The sequence below is a fragment of the Lithobates pipiens genome, unplaced genomic scaffold (genome assembly GCF_037356315.1).
Source record: "Lithobates pipiens isolate NorthernLeopardFrog02 unplaced genomic scaffold, aLitPip1_a1.2 Scaffold_30, whole genome shotgun sequence".
Classification (NCBI taxonomy): Eukaryota; Metazoa; Chordata; class Amphibia; order Anura; family Ranidae; genus Lithobates; species Lithobates pipiens.
Window position 1 is genome coordinate 65,301,168 of NW_027507791.1, and position 23,824 is coordinate 65,324,991.

Here is a 23,824-nt window from a genome sequence, read left to right on the forward strand (position 1 = left end):
AGACACCAGGCTAAGTTCTGATCCACATACTTGAAAAAGGTCAGTACCTCTGAAACAGGTGGGTGCCTGATAAAGTACTGAAGTTACGGGAACTTTATGAAAGTTAGCACTTTTTTTAATGGAAGGTCAGCATGGACAGCCACCTACAACAGCCTATCCTATGCTAGCTTCTATTTACCATGTACTCAAATAGAATTTAAAAATAGACTCCAAGCAAATGGCTAAATACCTGGTAAAATCAGCTGTTTTACATGCCAAAAAAATGATATTCATGTCTAAGGCCGCGTACACACGGGCGGACTGTTCGCCCAACTTTGTCCGCTGAACAGTGTTTGGGCGGACAGTCCGCTCGTGTGTGGGCTTTCAGCGGACAGTTTCAGCGGACAGTTTGACGAACAAGGTTTTTCGGAATTTCCGAAAAACTGTCCGCTGAAACCTTGTTTCAGCGAACAGTCCGCTCGTGTGTAGGCTTGTTCGTCAAACTAAGTTCCGCGCATGCTCAGAAAGGATTTACACGCCGAAAGTTATAATGCAGTGTATAGGACGTCGTATTTTTCGTCCCGTCGTACGTGCCGTTCACGTCATCGTGCACGGTTTCAGCAAACTGTTCGTCCGTCGTGTGTGGCCATGTCCGTCCATGCTAAGTTTGAGCGGACTGTTTGCCGAAACTGTTTGACGGACAAAGTTGGGCGAACAGTCCCCGCGTGTGTACGCGGCCTTAGAATGAGTAAACCAGGCAAAAGCATGGTTTGCAGGAGGATTGGTGAACCCAGTGCAAACCGTGAACATAGTTGCATAGTTACTGTATGCTGAAAAAAGACACACGTCTCCCTAGTTCAACCAACAGGAAAAAATGTATAAAGCAATAGGAGACCTCCATATATATATATATATATATATATATATATATATAACCGTATACCCATTTGATCTAGAGGAGTTATCAAACCCTATTAATGTCTATGGGAGCTTAACACTGATCTTTTTTTTCTGGGCTTTTTTAAGTTGTTTTTTTTTCAAGCTATTAAAAAAGCACATGGGCAGCTATCATGGGGGACATGAACCAATACTAAAAATGTTCAAAAATTAAACAATTTCTTCTAAATGGCAGATCCTTGGCCAGCTTCTGTTTGCAGACAAAACAGCCAGGGATCTTGAAGTCAGTAACCAAATACGTTTTTTTTTTTTTTTACAAACAGAAACTGGCCAGGGATATGTCAATGATAGTGTGGCAAGGCAAGATCATTGAGCAACGTGTCATTGTTATTAATGCTGGATCTACAATGCTGAATGACAGAATTGACACTCAATTTACATTGCATTTCAAAGGTAAAAAGCACAGTTTTACAACTTTGACATGTGTTAGTAAAACTGTACAAACTTAGTGTATCTGTGCGAATATTTATACTTTTTTATTTAAAGAGTAATTCCACTTTTGTTGAGAAAAAACTTTCCCCTCTGGGTGATCTATGTACATTGCAAGGATTTTGACAAACTTTGTTGCCGATTCCTACGTTTTGTTACTCTGAAGGAATCCCTGTGTGTCTGTCTGTGTCCATGTGGGAAAGTGAATCTAATAGGAGAGGTTTCTTATCAACCAGCTACTTCACCTGCAAATCTCTAAAGAGGAAAGCAGCTGGGCCTGCATTCCTTTAGATGTGATTTTCTATTGGGATTATCCCACCAGAAATGACATTTTTGTTGCAGGGGATGTCTGAAATCTGATTTGTATTATAGTGCAGACTTCAAGGAAAAACTGTGAGCCAATCAAACAAGCAGGAAATGACATATTAGGGGGACGTTCTGTACACATTCTGTGTACTGAACATCTCCAGGTAGCCATATTGCATTGCATTTCACAGAAAATTACAGAGCTGGAGATTGAAAAGGAAAGGTATTTTTTAATAACATTCAATTACAATATGACTTGTGTCGCAATTGTATATGTTATGCGTTTTTTGTTAATTTTTATTTGGAATTTTTTTTCCACTAAAGTGGAGTTACCCTTTAAGGACAAATTGGGCCTTCATTCAGTGGTTACTAGAAATAGATATCTCCTGATGTTTTATTTATTTTTTGTCATTCTTAAAAGGAAGCTGGCTCATAATTGTTAAAAATCCACCACCAAAAATTTGCCATACTGTCATTTGTGTCAATGGTCTTAATTTACAAAACATTAGCTACCACTTAAGATCAGCAGTGAATTAGCTATAGCGTTTTTTTTAAATATATTTTTGCTAAAAAATGCTACTAAAATATGTCATGTGCTACTTCTTGAAATGATGTGGTATTTTAGTACATAAAACTCACAGTATTTTAACGCAGGCACCCACCAGTGTCCTTAACAATCAGAGAAAAGCAGGTTGTTAAGGCGTCGGCACCCTTCGGCATCCTTAAGACTCAGTGAATAACTGGTTGTTAAGGAGCCTGCACCCACTGTGTCCTTAACAACCATGACTCGTCTGCAGGATTCCCTAATAACAGCAGAATGTACCCAATGGAAGAGCTGGCATTAAAAAAAATAAAGAAAACAGTGAGGTCCCCCCCACCCCAATCCATACCAGGTTCTTTGGGTCATTGCCCAAAAATGGCGAATGTAAAAAAAAACAAAAAACAGAGCCAGTTTTTGACAAGACCTTTATTAAAGATTGCAAAATAAATAAATATATAAATGTACATCCAGTGTCAGTCACAATGAATACTGCCCACCAAATTGCAATGAAAATAAAAGTCTGCACCCCACATTTGGTTTCTGCCAACTGACAGATCTGCCGTTAAATTAACTAAGGGGGGGGGGGGGGTCACCTGGTTATGTCAAAGGGTGATTCCGCGGCTTCTGACATTGCTGACCCAACATGCCGGTCGAAGACATCACCTCCTTAACAACCAGCTGAAATGTTATACATTGCATGCCTGGACCACTACTTCTTTACTGCATGTATTCATTTATTTATTTATTTTAGTGAATTGACCTTAAACACTGTTTATGGGGTATATACTAAGTGTTTTTGCTTTTTGAGGTAAATACCACATAAAGGGATAATGATTTACATTTTCAGTATAGCATGCTATATTTGGGAAAATTGTGTCATGTGACCCAAATACTGCATGCAATATGCTTTTGTAAATTGAGCCCAATATATGTATGTTCTTTTATATGTGTACCCATAAGTAGGGCCAAGAAATGCATTTCTTTCTATATTTTTATCTAAAACACACTGACACTAACACTAAATAAAAAGTCTTTCTTTTTAAAATTAGCGTAGATCAGTGGCCTCCAAACTACAGCCCGGATGCCAGATGCAACCCTTTGCTTGCTTTTATCCGGCCCTTGGGGCACTCTTTTATCCACTGATACCAACAATGGGGCATAACCCCCCCCCCCCCCCACTGAGACCAGTGAAGGGGCATATTCCCTTCCACTGACACCACACCAATGATGGGGCACAATTCTTCCAACTGACCTCAACAATTGGGCAAAATTACACCAATAATGGGGCACAATTCCTCCCACTAACACCAAAAATGGGGCACAGTTTCTCCCACTGACACTAATGAATGAGCACTATTCCTCCCAATGACCCCTACAATTGGGCCCAATGACACCAACGATGGGGACCAATTTCTTTCACTGTCACCAAAGATGGGCATTGTTTTGTTTCTGCTGACATCGGAATCTTTTCTACTCAAAATGGCAACAGTCTGGCACCCTTAGGCCGCGTACACACGGGCGGATTGTCTGGCCAACTAAGTTCGTCAGACAATCCGACAGACAGTCCGTCCAAACTTTTGAATGAACGGACTTGCCCACACACGGCACTTTTTGAGCGGACTAATACGGCGGACTAAGTCCGCCATACAATCCGCTCTACTTTTGAAATGAACGGACTCGCCCACACACGCGGAGAAAAGTCCGCTCATTTCGAGCGCGTCTCCAGGTAGGCGGGGCCCGCAAAGGAGACGTCGCTGGCCCCGCCGCCTGGAATGGACTTAAAGGGGAACCCCAACGCCGAAAAAAATCGGCGTGGGGGTGCCCCCCAAGTCCACAACAGACCCTTGTCCGAGCACGCTACCCGGCCGGCCAGGAAAGGGGGGCGAGCGAGCGCCCCCCCTCCTGAGCCGTACCAGGCCGCGTGCCCTCAACATGGGGGGTGCCTTGGGGAAGGGGGGGCCGCGCGGCCCCCCCACCCCAAAGCACCTTGTCCCCATGTTGATGAGGACAAGGGCCTCTTCCCGACAACCCTGGCCGTTGGTTGTCGGGGTCTGCGGGCGGGGGGCTTATCGGAATCTGGGAGCCCCCTTTAATAAGGGGGCCCCCGGATACCGGCCCCCACCCTATGTGAATGAGTATGGGGTACAATGTACCCCTACCCATTCACCTGTAAAATAAAAGTACCAAAAAAAAACACAACACACGAGATAAAATATTTTATTGCACAGCTCCGGGGGTCTTCCGTCTTCGGGGGTCTTCTCACCGGACTCCTCCGCTATCTTCTTGTAGCTCTTTTGCTAGCGGAGGAGTCCGGCTTTCTTCCTCCCCGCCCCCGGCCTCTTCTCCCGACTTCGGGGGTCTTGTCCCCCTCTTCGGTTCTTCTGCCGGGCCATCGCGCCTTCTTATAGCTCTTTTACAGGCGGTGGCCCAGTCTTCTGTCGCCGCTGTCGCCGCTGCCTTCCGTTCTTCTTCTTCTTCTTCTTCTTCTTCTTCTCCAGGAGATGTTGCCTCGACGATCTCTCCGGCCGGAATGCCAGAGCCGCGCTGCGCGGCCACTTATATAGTGACAATGGGGCGGTGTCACATGGTATATGTCACATGGGTTGGTGTCACATGGTGACCCCGCCCCCTTACGATGTCATAGTCCCCATGTGACATCAACCCATGTGACCAACCCATGTGACATATACCATGTGACACTGCCCCATTGTCACTATATAAGTGGCCGCGCAGCGCGGCTCTGGCATTCCGGCCGGAGAGATCGTCGAGGCAACATCTCCTGGAGAAGAAGAAGAAGAAGAAGAAGAAGAAGAAGAACGGAAGGCGGCGGCGACAGAAGACCGGGCCACCGCCTGTAAAAGAGCTATAAGAAGGCGCGGTGGCCCGGCAGAAGAACCGAAGAGGGGGACAAGACCCCCGAAGTCGGGAGAAGAAGCCGGCGGCGGGGAGGAAGAAAGCCGGACTCCTCCGCTAGCAAAAGAGCTACAAGAAGATAGCGGAGGAGTCTGGCGAGAAGACCCCCGAAGACGGAAGACCCCCGGAGCTGTGCAATAAAATATTTTAACCCTGTGTTGTGTTTTTTTTGTACTTTTTTTCACAGGTGAATGGGTAGGGGTACATTGTACCCCATACTCATTCACATAGGGTGGGGGGCCGGTATCCGGGGGCCCCCTTATTAAAGGGGGCTCCCGGATTCCGATAAGCCCCCCGCCCGCAGACCCCGACAACCAACGGCCAGGGTTGTCGGGAAGAGGCCCTTGTCCTCATCAACATGGGGACAAGGTGCTTTGGGGTGGGGGGGCCGCGCGGCCCCCCCTTCCCCAAGGCACCCCCCATGTTGAGGGCACGCGGCCTGGTACGGCTCAGGAGGGGGGGCGCTCGCTCGCCCCCCTTTCCTGGCCGGCCGGGTAGCGTGCTCGGACAAGGGTCTGTTGTGGACTTGGGGGGCACCCCCACGCCGATTTTTTTCGGCGTTGGGGTTCCCCTTTAAGTCCATACCAGGCGGCGGGGCCTGCGACGTCTCCGTCGCGTGCTCCGCCTACCTGGATACCCGCTCGAAATGAGCAGACTTTTCTCCGGGCGGGAAAAGTCCACTCATTTCGAAAGTACAGCGGACTGGCACACACACGGGCGGACTGTCCGCTCAAACCAAGTTTGGACGGACAATCTTACGGAAATTCCGTAAGACTTTGTTCGTCAGACTGTCCGCTGAAAAAGTCCGCTGAAGCCCACACACGAGCGGACTGTCCGCTCAAATGTGTTTCGGCGGACTAAGTTGGGCAGACAGTCCGCCCGTGTGTACGCGGCCTTAAAGTCTAAGGGATAGTAAACGGACCCTCTTTTAGAAATTTTGGAGACCTCTGGCCTAGATCAAGCCCTGCTCTAGTGATTTTATCTTTATTTATTCATCTTTTTACACACAGACTTTTTTTTGTTTATATTCTTCTCCTCTGGTTACAATAAAAAAAAACTACAATGTATCTTTCTCTTTAGGGCAGGTACACGCCATAATTTGGGGCAGGAAAGGTCTGTTTTATGTGTTTCCCATACCACTCCTAAAACGCATTGTGATCTGCTGTGGGTGCCAAGACATTGTTAATGGCACCCCAATCACAGATTGCAATTGCAGTGCGTTTGTGGATGCCAGATTGCAAGGTACTGCAGTTTTCAATTTGGTGTGGAGTGTTCTTCAAAAGTAATGCATGCACTACTTTTGTGTGTTACATTGCGGACTGTGTTCCTATGCAATTTTGGTGTAAACAGGCCCTTATTCGGAGAAGAAAGAGAGTAGGGGTGGATTTTACAGCTAGTGATCACTGTGATAGCCAATCACAGAGATCATGTGATCAGGAGCTGCCACCCGATGAAGTTTTCACATCGTCATGAACCACAGCCTGGGATGTTGACCCATCCCATTATCAATAAGAAATGATTGACCCTCACTTGAGGGCTGTATGTAGACAAACTGGCTGGGGACTCTTCATTGACCAAATATGGGATCTGTTAACGTTATTGTACAGTGCCTTGAAAAAGTATTCATACGCCTTGAAATTTTCAATATTTTGTCACGATACAACCAAAAACGTAAACGTATTTAATTGGGATTTTATGTGATAGACCAACACAAAGTGGCACATAATTGTGAAGTGAAGGGAAAATGATAAATGGTTTTCAAAATTTTTTACAAATAAATATGTGAAAAGTGTGGCGTGCATTTGTTTTCAGTCAATACTTTGTAAAACCACCTTTCGCTGCGATTACAGCTGCAAATCTTTTTGGGGATGTCTCTACCAACTTTGCACATCTAGAGTGATATTTTTGCCTATTATTCTTTGCAAAGTAGTTCAAGCTCTGTCAGATTGGATGAAGTGCTTCTGTGAATAGCAATTTTCAAGTCTTTCCACAGATTCTCAATTGGATTTAGGTCTGGTCTTTGACTGGGCTATTCTAACACATGAATATGCTTTGTTCTAAACCATTATATTGTAGCTCTGGCTGTATGTTTAGGGTCGTGGTCCTGCTGGAAGGCGAACCTCCACCCTAGTCTCAAGTCTTTTGCAGATTCTAATGCCGCATACACATGATAGGAATTTTGGTCGTAAACAGCTCTGATGGTTTTTCCGACAGCTCAAGCTGTCTTGCATATACAAGGTCACACAAAATTTCTCTGAACTTTCGACCATCAAGAACGCGGTGACATACAACACTACAACAAGCCAAGAAAATTAAGTTCAATGCTTCCGAGAATGCGTCTAATTGTTTCCGAGCATGCGTTGGAATTTGTACAGACGATCTGAATTTTCGGTCGGAACTTTTTCCGACCGAAAAATTGAGAACAGGCTCTCAATCTTTTGCTGGCTGAAATTCCGCTAGCAAAAGTCTGAGCATACACACGATCACATTTTCCGACCAAAAGCTCTCATCAGACTTTTGCTTGCGGAATTTCCGATCGTGTGTACGGGGCATAACAGGTTTTCTTCTAAGATTGTCTTATGTTTGGCTCCATCTATCTTCCCATCAACTCTGACCAGCTTCCTTGTCTCTGCTGAAGAAAAGCATCCCCACGACATGATGCTGCCACCACCATTTCACGTTGTGGATGGTGTATTTAGAGTGATGTGCAGTGTTAGTTTTCTGCCACACATAGCATTTTGCTTTTAGGCCAAAAAGTAAAATTTTAGCCTTATCTGACCAGAGCACCTTCTTCCACATGTTGGCTGGGTCCCCCACATGGCTTCGCTCAAACTCCAAATGGAACTTCTTATGGCTTTCTTTCAGCAATGGCTTTCTTCTTGCCACACTTCCATAAAGGCCAGATTTGTGGAGTGCATGACTAAGAGTTGTGGACAGTTTCTCCCACCTGAGCTGTAGATTTCTACAGCTCCTCCAGAATTACCATGGGCCTCTTGGCTGCTTCTCTGATGAATGCTCTCCTTGCCTGTCCTATCAGTTTAGGTGGATGGCCATGTTTTGGTAGGTTTGCAGTTGTGCCATACACTTTCTATTTTCAGATGATGGATTGAAGAGTGCATTGTGAGATGTTCAAAGCTTGGGATATTTTTTATAACCTAACCCCGATTTAAACATATTCACAACTTTATCCCTGACCTGTCTGGTGTGTTCCTTGGACTTCATGATGCTGTTTGTTCACTAAGGTTATCTAACAAATCTCTGAGGGCTTCACAGAACAGCTGTATTTATACGGAGAATAAATTACACACAGGTGGACTCTATTTACTAATTAGGTGACTGAAGGCAATTTGTTCTACTAGATTTTAGTTAGGGGTATCAGAGTAAAGTATTATTTTCACATAATTATTTGTAAAAAAAATATTGAAAACCATTTATCATTTTCCTTCCACTTCACAATTATGTGCCACTTTGTGTTGGTCTATCACATAAAATCCCAATATAATACATTTATGTTTTAGGTTATAACATGACAAAATGTGGAAAACAACCACCTTGTAAAACAACCCATTCAGATTAAAAATAAAAATGAAAGGCAAAATATTTTGTATAGAAGAAAAAAAGAAAAATTACATTTTAAATGGCTGTAGCGCACCCCTTAAGGAGCCACTAGTAGCTGGGATTCCCCATCCCGTACAGCCAGGTGCAATTTTCACAGTCACTCCGAGTCAGAGAACATTCTGTGACTTTCTTTTTTTTGTTTTATTGATTGATTAGAACTTGGATAGGGATTGGAAAAATTATGGGATTCCCACTTGACTTCACCCAAGCCCCAGACCTGGGATCACCCTCCCAGACTAGTGTGCCATGCGAGGGCCTCCAACAGCCTCTTCAGTGCTCCAGATCCATCTTCCACCTAACTGTCCCTGCTGGCATGACTCTTGTCTATTTATGAGGTGAATCTGCTCCCTGCCAGCCCATTTGCTGAAGATTAGCTGAGGCCCTCACAAATATGGATGACAGCCTCTCCTAGCTTCCACCCACTATGTTTGGAAGCTTCTCCAAGGTTCCTGAAATGGGGGAGGCACCAGAAGAGCTGTCAGATGAGTCATCCAGCCTCCCTGAGTCACTTAACCCTGACCCAGATTCAGCCCTGGCCTGGCTGTAAGCCAAGCCAATTCACCTACACTAACAACTAAACTATATACACCTAGCACACTAGCTGTTCGCTGCACTGCAAACAGGCAGGTTCGGGTCGAACTGATGTTATACCAGTGGCGGTGCGTTCATAAGGGCTACCCCCTCTAAGGATAGATTCATGCATCGCATAATCTATGGCCGCCGCTGCCACCCCCTATTCAGGCACCCGGACCCTTTTCGGGCATTGTGCGCTTGAATTACAGCAGCGGGGAGTGTTTTTGAAGCACCTGATTAGAGCCATAGGCTCTAATAGGTGTCAAAAAAGGTGACCTGCAAGCGCCATGCCGGGCGCCCACAGGTCATTCAGCTGTGTTAGAAAAGCAAATGAATATTTGCTTTCCAAACACTAAACCGCCTCTCTGCCAATCAGATCTGTTACCCATCACCTGATTAGCTAAAACGTCAGGTACTGTGATTGGATGCCTATCAGGCATCCAATTATAGCAGAGGATGGGAAGAGAGGATGGGAGAAGACATCAAGAAGCTGTCCCACCGAGACAGGGTAAGTGCAGACGACGGGCACAGTGGCAGCATTTGATATGGCACACTGGCAGCATTTCATATGGTACAGTGAGAGCATTTGATGGGGCACAGTGGGAGCATTTGATGGGGCACAGTGGGAGCATTTGATGGGGCACAGTGGGAGCATTTGATATGGCACAGTGGGAGCATTTTATATGGCACAGTGGCTGCATTTGATGGGCACAGTGGCTGCGTTTGATGGCACAGTGGCAGAAATTGATGGGCACAGTGGCTACGTTTGATGGCATAGTGGCTGCGTTTGATGGGCACAGTGGCTGCGTTTGATGGCACAGTGGTGGCAATTGATGGGCACAGTTGCTGCGTTTGATGGCACAGTGGCTGCGTTTGATGGTACAGTGGCTGCGTTTGATGGCACAGTGGCAGCAATTGATTGGCACAGTGGCTGCTTTTGATGGTACAGTAGCGGCAATTGATGGGCACAGTGCCTTTGTTTGATGGCACAGTGGCTGCTATTGATGGTACAGTGAGGCTGCAATTGATGGGGGGGGGGGTTTCAGAATTTTTCAGTTTGTTTGCGCCCCCCCAAATATTTTGAGCACCAGCTGCCACTGTATTATACCTAAACCCAAAGCTCATCCTTATTTATTTATATGTAGTTCTGGGATTATCATGGCTCTGACATACAGCACAGCCCATCTAGCAGAGTAGGGAACCTGTTCTTTCTCCGTTGCAGTTTCACTTTTACTTACAGGTCTCCCCTCCACCCCCAGCATTTAACTGGACAGTCAAAGGAAAAGCAGCACACTGATGAACTCATCGCTCTGTCAGCAGCACACCTAATTGATTCATTGTGTTTCTTCCTGCCATTCCCTCTGCTGTACACAAGCCAATACCAAGTAAAATCATACACCGGGGAACGTAGGACCATGTGGAGATATTTCAATAAATATTAAACTCCACTTTTTGTTTTTGAGAGTTTCTTCCTTAAACACTCTAGAACCATTAAACAAATATCCCTGCTTGTTCGTGTATTTTCTGTTGTCTTCCAAAAATGATTGATGTCCTTGATATTAACTTAATTTTACATTAGGTTACTGCTGCTGTTCTACATAATCTCTGAAAAATTTTGAATAATTTTCTGCTGACTTTCAGTGCTTCATTTCAGCTACGAGCGCATCTATATGAAATTATGCATTATCACAGCTTCTCTAAAAAGTACAGAATACTTTTTTTTTTTAATTGTTGCCTAGCAACAAGTCCTTTGTTCTACCAGCATTATAAACTTCAGGAGCACAGGAAAGTAGAACATTTGTTATTAACATAATACGTCAACCTGAGGGTTCTCTCTCTGTGAAAAAAAAAAAAAATTATAAAATAAAATCCTGCATATGTTCATTTTAAAGATCTCATTTTTATGTTCTATATTTTTCCAGGTCAACAGTTTCCACCGCTTACTTATTTTACAGATATAATGGCAAAACTTTTGTGTACTGCCAGTCTGCATTCATTTATAATCGAAATGGTGTAAAATGTTCTGATTTAACAGTTTGCATGGATTTAGCAATTTCTATTTAGCAAAGTCTATTGTCTGGTAAATATAATGATGAGCTATTTTTTAAGACAGCATCCCAGCTGGTAAAATTAACATAGTAAAGGAAGAAAGACAGTAAAAATCAATATTTAGTGCATTTATCAAACACATATTGTTTATTTTAACCTAAAAGTGTTGAGTAAAATGATTAGTTTTTATACAAACTTACCCTTACATTATTTCAATGTATTATTCTCATATCTCTGCCCATCTACAATATAATGCAAAATTGGATTAAAAAGAAACAAAAAGACTTTCCATTTACACCACACAAAAAGCTCCTGCAGATCCTATGATATCAGGTCTTTTGTCCTATGCAGCATTCCATTCTTACCTACTAAACGTTGCTTGAATTTAAAGATCAAAGCGCCACACTGAAGTTTTATAATCCAAAATAAAGTTTTATTTCAAACATATAACATGTGAAACAGCCACCGCTTTTTGGGGATCACGCAACACACCCTTCATCAGGGCTTAAGAAAATATGGAGACAGCTGGTATAGACAGACTGTAATGGTAAGTGGTTCTAAAGGCAGACATTTTGTTACCTTCTGAGTGCAGCAGCCCCCCAAATACTTACCCAAGCCCCATCTTGATCACAGATAAAACCTCTGCAGGCTCACTTCAATAAATCAATACTCTCCAAGAAGGAAAACAATTTTTTGAGAGATAAATAGGTCTTCCAGGAAGGAAGAGCCTACAAATGGCAACAAAATTTGAACAGCAGGGGCACAGCCCTTCCTTCTCTGAGCTGGCCGCTCAGCTGTCGGCTAATTTCCAGCTCCTATCTCTCCACTGGTACCCAGCTGTTGATGATATCCTGCTCGTCAGCCCTGCCTACTTAAGCCGTCCAGTCCAGAGGAGCTATGCCTTAGCCTTAGTCAATATCACAGAGACACTCTCCTGCATTCCTGTTAAAAGACTTGCTTGGCTGACATTCCTTCTGGCTCTAGATCCAGCTTGCTGTTTTACTACTCTCATCTCTGGTTCCCTGACGTTTGGCTCGTCTGACTATCCGTTCCAGTTCTGTATGTTCTGGCTATGTTTTGACTACATTTGTTCTATTTACTTTTATAATTAAACAACTGTGAGTTAACTGTACTTCCCCCTGATCACCACGCTTGTACCCCTTCCAGTAATGCAAGAAGTAAGTCAGCACCGGCGCAAGGTGAGACATCCAACACTGGAGTGTCCATGGCCATTGGAGCCAACACTCCTTCACTCTTTCCTACACAAAAAAATCCTACCATATTCTTTCCAAAAAAAACAGGGGAACCCCCTGGCTCTCCTGATTCAAACACCACCATAAACATACATGATCCTCCCTCTCCACAATTTAATGTAATTAACATTTCATCTCACTCCCTCACGGCAGATGAAACTCTAGTTTTGCCCAATGGACTCATGTTTTGCCCCAATCACAAGTTGGATAAGTTTAAAGTGATTAACGATTTACACTTCTACACATTGAGAAGCATGTTTGATAAAGAAAAACCAGGATCCGAAGGGTGTAGTACCCTCAGTGAATGGCAAGCACTGGCAAATCTTAACTCCCTGTTAGATGAAAGCGACTCTAGACATTTAATCGACACTATCGATCTGGAATCCCTATTAAAACAGGTAGATGATCCATCCACCAACGCCATCACTACAATAAGTTATCAGTAAAGAAAAAAACAGACATGTACCCTGCCCCTAGTTCCAATCATGGAATAGCTACTTTTCTGAAACTAACCTGTTTAAACCTGTTTACTAACATAAAGCCTTGGACTCTTCGTCCAATCACTCTGGGAATCTTACTGCGAGCAAAAGGACAGCCTTAAAAAAAACTGTCCAGTAACCACAATAAGATCATCAAGCCCTCAGATAAAGGGGGAACATTGTTCTTATGGACAATGAAAAATATGTACCAACATTTTGAGCCACACTGACTGGTATCGACCAGTGAGGACAGCAATTATTGATACCTTTAATGAGGAGTTCTATTTGTTTGTTGACAATGCAATTTATAATAATGTAATTTCCAAACAATTATGGAACTTTGTTCATACTCCTTTTCCTAGAACGGCCACTTTTTACTTGCTTCCATAAAAACGAATTGGAGGCCCTCTACAGTTCAATACCGCACTGTAGAGGACTTGCATGCATTCGCAGATTGATATCCCAAATCAACCACCATGAGGAATCTTTCAATGAGTTTATACTACTCTCTCTTGAATATCTACTCAAGCACAATGTTTTTTCATTTGATGGCCAACATTTCCTCCAGGTGCAGGGAGTAGCCATGGGCACCTGTTGTGCCCCTGGCTACGCCAATCTGTACCTGGGAGAATGGGAACACACTATGTTTGAAGACGAGGGTCTCTCTGTGTACCTGTGCCACAGTACACAGATACTTTGGGATGGACCTGAGGAACTACTATATGAGTGCTTGGCTACCCTGAACCACAACGAGTTTAACTTAAAATTTACAATGTCCTTAAGTACCTCCAAAGTTACCTTTTTTGGATGTTGAAATCTATAAAGACACTGAAAATATGCTTTCCTGCAAGCTGTTCAGGAAGCCAACTGCAGGGAACACCATGTTACACTCCTGCAGCTTTCATCCTAGGCCCTTAATCAACTCTATCTTACAGGCAAAATCTGCGAATAAAACGCAATTGCGCTAATGACGCGGACTATAAACAGGAGGCAAAGGGCTTAAAACGACATCTGCTAGAGAGGGGCTGCAGTCATAAATGCCTTAAAAAGGCATTTAATCATGTAGACACAACCTCTTATTTTCCAAAAAAGGACAAACCCACCAATAACAAGGGTACAAGGATCATCACTAAATACTCCAATGATCACCTTAAAGTCAAACAACTTTTTGGTAAATACTGGCATCACCTGACCTCAGATCCTAGTGTGGGACAATTTGTACCACCTGCCCCTTTAGTCACGTACAGATGTGCTAATTCTGTGGGTGACATGTTGGTTAAAAGTGAATTTCGGGGTTCCACTCGAGGTGATTTGTGTAAACTTTTTGGCACATTTCCCTGTGGATCTTGTGCCCATTGTAGAAACATGGACTCTAAAAAAAATGGCTCACGGGGAGGAGATCTCAACAAGCTCCTTCTACAGTGTGAGCTGGGGTGGATCTCGGATTTGAATGCCACTTCTCCACCAGGCCTCAATAAAGCCTTCAATTTGAAGCCCTTTCTGCAGGGCTTCTCCTCTGGAGGCTTCGAGAGAGACATGTGACCGCATAGTCTTAATGTCACTTGGCATGCATGTATGCACCTTGTATTATTATATATCTTTTCTGGCTTCTCCTCTGTATTTACTATGTCATGCTTTTTACATAGAAATATTTTATGTGCTAGATCCATCTCCAAATCTTGGTCTATCCTTGTGGGTGTCCTTTGTCGGCAGAAATGCTTCATGCTCCACTCACGTATACAATATATTCGAACCAATTTGGCAGGGGGAACTGTGTATCATTGGCGCTTTGGGGACATATATTCAACCCTCCAGTTACAACCTAGAATATTCCACTGTGCGATGGATCAGCCTGGAGATGAAAGCCCTTCCACTGTGTGAACCCTGATGTGTACCTAGGTTCACAAAATATAGTCACGCTGTGAGAATTATCTGCTTTTATTGCCTGCCATCTCTATATGCCATGCTGTTACCTACTGTGTTCTTATATTTGCATAATTGTTTATACCATACTCTTTTTGATATTTCCGCTGTTCTATTACCAGACAAAACAGCTTGTCTCACATCAGTCCCTGAAGAAGAAATTAATTATCCATACATATATTCCGAAACATGTTGGGACTCCTGTGTATACGCACCTCATTTGGCCTCTTATCATGAGATCAACTGTGTGTCTCAGAATCTAGCTGTTATGTAACTATTCAGTCTGACTACCTGTTTTGTTTTTAGTGTAGCAGCCATAACCCTTGGCTGGGCGGCCTTAACTTTTGGGCTTACCGGTTACATGCGCTTGGCTGGTTCTTCCACATATAGGGGTTCCCAGAATTAGTACCCAACAACTTTGGATGCTGACACCATAAAATTCCTTTAGAAAAGGTTTTTATTTGCAGGGGTAACATCCAACAACACAGTCTCGTATGGGAACATAGGGCAGGGGGTGAAGAAACTCAGGCACCTTGAACCGCTAATGTCAGAAAGTCTCTAATGCCACTCGCAGCTGGGCACTTCAAGGCTGAACAAAGCTCTAGCCAGAGATTATGGCAGCCAGCACTTTGATCCAGAACTTGTGGAATCTTTGACCTTGAGTAACTGGTAACAGAAGTGAACAGGAACCTTTTTCCTCAGTACCTGGAACGTTCTCTGTCTCCTTGGTAGTACTGGAAAAAGCGTGAATTCGTCAGTGTCCTTCACAACTCAGCACCAAGGCACTTCTCAGGATGCAAGTTTGTTGGCCCTCCTCCGAAGAGTCCTCCCCCGGTCACTTACAGGAGCTGCGGTGCCCCTCCAAGCCGAGAGCACACCCGGACGCCTTGAATCCTCCCTCAGTTACTGCTCCTTGGACCAGCCGGTTCCGAGACTCGGGAACAGACGGATCCCTACCTCAGACCAGGCGGGTCTATTGGGGTTAACCAACCGAAGCATGGTACGGAGCGACAAACGCTCCCGTGACCAGGACCCCTCGCGGGGCTACCCCGGTCCAGAATCAGGAACAGACCGCTAAGGGCTCACAAACGAACCTACAACACGTGACTTCAACATCTTAAGTACCCTTCCCCAGACTCCTCAGCGGGGACCGGCGCACCCACGGATTGGCTCCGGGGAAGCTGATAACCAAAACTTCCAACCAGGCCTGGTTCTGAGCCCATCGTGTGCACCTAACTGTACACATGACCAGGCAGAACTCTAACACAGCCCAGCCAAACTGATGTCAAAGTTACACCTACACAATTAAACCTCAGAACCCCTTTACTGTTCTGAGGCAAAAAAACAAATTTGTACATGACAGACACTTTGTCCAAAGTGTCATCGCTACATAAGGTTTATATACCTTTGTGCATTATTTCTTTTACTGCTTTGTACTTAATACATTTTGTATACTCCTCTTTCTGCTTTTTACTCTTTGCCCATAAAATCCCAGAGGCACCCCCTTTTTGCACTTTCCTCTTTTGAATTGGGATGTGGCGAAGGTTTCTAGCACTATACTATAGGTGGTTTTCTCTTATATATTTTTCCAGTGATGTGCATCAGAGCATTGGCTCTCCTATGTTTCTCTTCCTTCATTGGCTCCTGCTGCTGTCAATCACAGCCAGTTAGCCAATGAGAAGAGAGCAGGGGGTGGACTCGAGCCGCACTCCATGTGTGAATGGATAATGTCTATTCACAGGCGCGTAGCTTGAGAGCAAGCCTGCTCAAGTGGCTCCATAGCAAGTGGCTTGCTATTGGGGGCACTCAACAAGGGGAGAGGAATCAAGACAGTTGGCGGGGGACCCAAATAGTAGAGGATCGGGGCTGCTCTGTGCAAAACCATTGCACAAAGCAGGTATGGCATGTTTGTTATTTAAAATTTAAAAAACCTAGAGTCACTTTAAAATTTGAATAATAAAAAGAAGTAGTAATGTTCAGCAGCTGGCTTAGGCTAAATGATAAAGGAGGTGTTGTGTGGCTCTGAAACACATTGGCTGTTGCATGTTTGGAATAAAACTATAATTTGGACTAAAGCCCCATATGCAGAGTTTCTGCAGATTTTTTCCTTTAGATTTACCAAAACCATATAATATGAGGTCAAACCTTAGGAGTTTCAATGTGTATGCAATCAGGCAGGCCCTTGCACTACATTGTTTTGGTAAATCTGAAGTAAAAAATCAGCAGAAAATCTTATAGTGTGTATGGGGCTTAATACTTCTGTGTGGCACTTTGATCTTTAGAGTCAAATATTACTTTTACATCCCAATGTTTCAGTGGCAGTTCCTCATTGAATAAAACCATCCTACATATAACCCACTGGGGCACCATCAGTATAGTTGTGATAAATAAATTCAGGTAGTTTCATAGTTAGTAAGGTTGAATAAAGACACCAGTCCATCCTGAGTGAGTGTCTACAATTGTCCCTATCCGTGTACACTCACATCGGTTCCTACCCTCAAGGAGCCCACAATCTAAGGTCCTCATTCATATATTAGGGCCAATTTTGGACAGAAGCCAATTAACCTACCTGCATTTCTTTGGATTGTGGGAGGAAATCAGAGTACCCAGAGGAAACCCACGCAGGCACAGGGAGAACATGCAAACTCCAGGCAGGTAGCGTTATGGTTGGGATTTGAACCAGCAACCCTTCTTACTACTAGGTGAGAGTGCTAACCACTACACTACTGTGCCACCTAAAGCACTATTCGACCAAGGTTTTAAAAGTTTAAATTGGAAATGGATGGAAAGAAGAAATAGATCCCACTAGGAATTAATTTTACCATTCTTTGAGTTAAAATGATGAACTGGTTAAGAGGTTCTTTATTTTTTAAATATATCTATTTTTGGTTTAATTTTCAGATGCTGCCGGGCAGGGGGTAGTTAAATAATTTTTCTCCACTGGGGCCAACTAAGTATGATAAAACCCCCTCAACATTACCAAGTACTAAGAAGCATTAGGGGGGTAGTTGTGGTATGAAAAATCGTGTTCCTTTCTATGCAGAATTATGTTTTGATAACTGCCCTTTTTTTTGTTTCCTCCTAAAAATCTAGACTAATCTGGATTTGCTTCCAATCAATAAACCAAATAAACTTTGCAATATTTTTTGCTTTACGTATAATGCCCAATACACCTCATTCTGGGCTGGTTTTCAGGGAGTTGTTGAACCCATTGTGTTGCCAAAAATTGGCAGGGCTCATGCTGAAAAAAAGTGTCCTAAGACAAGACATTGAGCAATGACCGACAATAGCGAGGTAACATCAGGATAAACCTTGCCAGTTAAATTTTTCAGTTCAGCCAGCAGGATGGAGGAACAGATTCCCCCATCCACACAAGTGTGATGGATGGAGGAATCCCCCCCCCCATCAGGACATTGTATCCTAGTAGAGGGACTCACTGCTGTCAGAATACATTGATCAGCAACTACGGGCAATTGGCTGCAGACACTGATCAACATAGGATTTCCAGCATGTCCCTCAACAGAAGTCAATTAATCAATCAACTTCTGTCGAGTAGAGACAGCCCCACACTGATCAAAAATTTTAAATTTTTTGCTGAACCAGAGGATTTCAGTCTATAGCCATATTAAGCACAAAAAGCTCAGTACGAGCAGTACAAACAATACACAGGAGTAATCCAGAAGTCAGCGACAGACAGACAACTTTCCAAGGAATAGGCAAACATACTTTTAAATTAGGCTATATTTCCAGCATTCAGTTTAACGATTCTTGATTAGGGTGTGGGTGTGTGCTGCAGAGACATTAGCTGCAGTACTAAATAATGACTGGCCTATGACATTAAGTCTAAAAACAATACGGAGTGCTGGCGCTTGAGACCCTAAATGTCTAATTGGATCAGTTTAGTATTATAAATTCATTCAGAATTATAAAAGTACTTTAAACAGCGTAATAGATCCAGGTGGAGTCACTTGCTGGCTGCAACAAATGGGGGACCCATGGAGTATCTGCAGTATCAGTGAAGTCAGCTCATATATAGAAAAAAACATGTAGAGGAGCGCCAAGTCAGTAAAATGCATTTATTTCTTTAAAACAAGTAAATGTCAGTCAGTCAGGTGTCAGTCTGGTGAATTAAACATTTATTACAATGCCCCCAGGATTTCTAGAGCATATTTTATAAAGTGGTAGCACAGCACAGTTTGTTTCCTTTCAGAAACTTTTTCTCTGATTTAAAAAATTGGAAAGAGCTATTGTAAGGGAGATGGAAAACTGGGGGAGTCACTGTGTATACACATTTCATCTTAAGCTACTGGGCTCTGTAAGCAGCAGGCTTTTAGTAGAGATAAGGTGACATTAGAAATCATTTTAATTAGAGAGGAGTTCTATCTGCTGTCCTGGTTATACAAGATTTGTAATTGTTTTAATTTGTATTTTTTAGCCTTGTAAATCTATATTTAACCCACCATACATTCCCAGCAGATGCCAACTCAGTGAGCAGGACCTTAGGACCAAATTTTGCTAAATGCCAGCATACAGGTTTAGGGTTAGGAGCTCAGCTCTTAATATATAATACCAACTGTGAGAAATCATTTGGTATGGGGAGAAGAGGAAACAAGGTAAAATCTTTCAACCCAGAAACAGGTAAAAATATTGAAGGCAGTTAGATTAGGAAAAATTTGATCTTTCAAAAATAATTTATAGTAGGAATTAATGTAAATACAGCATTTGTGCAACTGTATACTATGACCTTGGATAGACTAGATGGTTATATAACTGTTTTATTGAATACATTTATATCCTCATTAATTTGCCGACATCAGGTTGCTTTTGTGTGAGGTAGAAAAACTGAGGATCCAATTCATTATATAATGCAATACAAAGAATAATATTAAACAAGATCAAGGGAAAGTCTATCTCATTAGATGAAGCACGAGCATTCAAATCAGTGCACTGGGGATATTGAAATGCTCCATTGTAGAAGTTTCAGTTTAATTAATTGACTTACTATATTCATGTAACTTTATAGTCTAACCTATGGTGAAAGGTTTTTTTTTGGCTTTGTTCCTAATTTTAGATACTTTATTTATGATGACTTTTCAAGTTCTAACACAGGATAGGCATTTTAGGAATATACCAATAGTCCAATACCAATATATCTAATTAACCAATAGTTATTTAGAGGGTCCGTCCAACAAAAAGTGTTTTAATCAGAAGTGGATCTTGGTAGGCTGAGTCAGCCCCTTACTTTATATATTTCAATAATTTTTATTGAAGTAACAAGATATTTTTGTACAAGGCACATTATTAGAATAGTGCAAATAAAAGTTAATATGTTTGCAAATACAACAATGCCTTTCCCTCAAAAAGCCAACAATTATAAGACATGTTAACATCAACTAGAGAGATATTAACATTAAATTATCTCAGGTGAGAGTACCAGCAGAAATAACAATACAAAATAGAGGGATGAAAATCATTAACAAAAGTGCGCGAGAAGAACACATAGGGGCCAACTGTGTAGTGAGTAATATTTGAGCCCCTCACTGTATATACCGTACTGTATGTCTTGGATACTTCAGTAGTGAGACCTCTCTCTCCTGACTATGTCTGTCTACTACCTGGAAGTTTTTGAGTATTTCCAACCACTTTTTCATGTTTCAGCAACTGTTGTTGCACTCTGCAAAGCTAATAATAAATGATTTCAACAGGTAGCATGGAAATACTACATTATTGCCACAGCAAGTATGTCAACACCAAGGGGTATAAGAACAGCATCTACCCCATTCATAGAAGTACTGGGCATTTCACCTGGTGAGTGAACGGGATGGCAGGGGAGCAGACACAAAGTAGGTATAAGCAGGGGGCAATGGTAGATATTAAATGAAATGCAACATTTGCCCTAAATGGGCAAAGTAAAGGCTTACTTTGAAGCCCAACTGTGGTTTAATTTTTTTTTTAATCCATTTTCCAACTCTTAAAGATATTTAAAAAAATCCAGCTCTGGGTACAATACTTACTGCTTCATGGTCCAATGCCAATTCTATTGGGTTGGATGACACAACATCGTTCAACTCGCACTTCCTATGTGTGAAGGGAATCATGAGCCTACCCATTGGGGGTCATCATCATGATACCCTGCACTCACAGAACAACGATGCAAAGAACAGCACCAAGGTAATTATGTTCAAGATGCTTCCTGCATCACTGAAGACCATCACTGAAGACCATCACTGGACAAGAAGATAGCGGGAAGAGGACCCAGAGTGTCACAAAAACAACCACAAGACATCCAAAAAAGTAAAATATACAGATTAAAAGCAGGGGGAATCTTTTTGGGAAGAAGGACTAAGGAAGGGGGAGGGGGAATGGAATTGGGCTTTAAGCCAACCTTTGCTCAGCACTCTTTTGGACAAAATAGGATTCAGCAATGTACTGTACTTTTTTTTAGAGTGGAAGAAATAATTTGAAGAATTTAATAATTCACTGTACATAAGATGATACATAGGTTATGTCCCTTTGCAGTCCTGACCAATGCTAGATTTATATTGCTGAGTATGTTTTTGTTACACTTTAGAGCTAGGAAGCAATTGACTGTGTGAGATATTTACATAGCACAAAAGCTGGGTGAAACCCTACGTTGGCTTAGTATAAAACCAATAGATTATGCTATGCTGTTCTAATGTCAATCTGTGACACAAATCCCTGATTACAGGCTCTTCCTCTTTTTGAGTTTGCAAAATCATTACAAGTCACCACACATTCTGTAATATATACATTGTGCTGGGACTTTTTGACTCTCCATCTCAGCAGTGAGTTCAGTTTATCATGGACTTTTGGCTGTTTTTCGTCTTAATAGATCATAGACAAGGGTCATTGTACACAGGAATTTGTGTTTTGCTTCTGGATCTGGAATAAGTTTGAGTGACTGTTTGAATTTTAAATTGACTGTTATGCAAATTCTTTGCAAATTGCTCATATGATGGTGACAGATAATAGATGCTTCCAGGTACAGGAAATGTTTGTATGTAATAGGTGTGATCATTTGAAAATCGTAGACCTTTATTGAGTCCAAATGAAAGGCTTTCATTGCTATTCAGCTTTCTGAAAAAAAGTCTAAGGAGTTGAAAAAAACTGAAATTGACTTACTATGAATAGTGTTGCTGTGCAGATATTTCTTTTAGCATTTTAGTATCCCAATGTTCCCTTCTGGAGTCAGATTATGCCCCCCCCCCCCCCCAATGGCATCTCCCACTTCCCCATGGCTCTTACTGGCAGTATTTTTGCTCTATGGTTGTATTACTCATCTTAAGCTGTAGGGTTCACCCCTTCTCTAGGCTGAACACTCCTGTATGAGCACATAGTAAATTTCAGGTCAGCATGCATATTCCTCTCATGATAAGCTTCCTTAAAGTGGAAGTAAACCCATGGATTTAAACAGTTAAAAAAAAAAAGGCATGCCGGGAATGCTAACTGCACATTGGCTGTGCTCTCAGCCAAACTATCAAACCATCCAATGGCTGGTGTCATAACGAATCACATGTGCAGCACCATAGCAGTTGAAGATTAAACAGAGGCAAAGATGGCAGCTTCCTTGGCTGAAAACGATAGAGGAGTTTACAACCACTTTAAGGTAGAGTTAATGAGTCAGGCATTTCTGGTGGAAGCTTAGCTCCTGCCAAAAGGTTTGTTTTAATAGAAACATGAAGGGTCTGTCAGGTTTTGACTGCCATGTTTCCCGACTGGGGTAAAAATTGTAACTCTGGGGCGTGGCCGGGATGGTGGACTGAGCAGACGTGCTGCCTGAGCTCTGCTGGAGAATTATCCGTCCTACCATCCGTTTGTGGTGTTAATTGCTGCCAAAACCCTGTGTATGCCTTCGAGGAGCTCGGGGGGTCCCAGAAGGGCCAAGAAGCTGCAGTTTCCCTCCTCCGTTGAGCATCTGGAAGCCCCGTTACAGAGGCCTGCTGCACTGCCCCTGGCCAACATGGCGTCACAGACAGACCGCGTGGAGGACGCTCCGCCTGGGATCCCGGAGGTGATGGCGGCTATCACGGCGTGTCAGGCTGCGCTGACGAACAAGATCGAGGCCGTGCAGCTTGACGTCGGGCTGCTGCGCCAAGATATCGACAAGATCCGATCCCGGATCTCGGCGGCGGAACAGCGGATCGGTGACACGGAGGACGCGGTGACCAGTCACGAGGCTTCCATACGAGCGCTTCAAACGAAGGTTAGAGCGCTGGAATACCGAGCGGAAGACGCCGAGAATAGAAGCCGTCGTAATAACCTTCGTATTGTGGGGCTCCCCGAGGTTCTTCCGACCGCACAACTTTCCCCATACTTTACAGTGGAAAGAGCACACCGGGTCCCACCGAGGCCTGGCCCGGAGGGCGCCCCTCCGCGTACGATGATCCTACGGCTGCTGAACTTCCGAGACAGGGATGAACTTCTTCGTGCAGCCAGAGTGGCGGGAGATGTTCCTTACCAGAATGCCAAGCTTATGTTGTTCCCTGACTATACTCTTGAGACGCAGCGACAACGCAGATCTTTCGATGCGGTCAAGGCCGCCCTGAGGAGCAAGAACATTCGGTACAGCATCCTGTTTCCGGCCAAGCTACGGGTGGTTGACGGCGAGACTGTGCGGATCTTTACCAGCCCCAAGGATGCTAGTGCTTGGCTGGACACCCTTCCTCGTGGGTGAGCTGTACCTGAGGTGTCGGGCTTAACCCTGTTTTAATTTCACACTCGGCATGTACGGGACGAGGACTGCCTTGGAGGGATGTTTCGCTTTTGTTTTATTTTACCCGTTT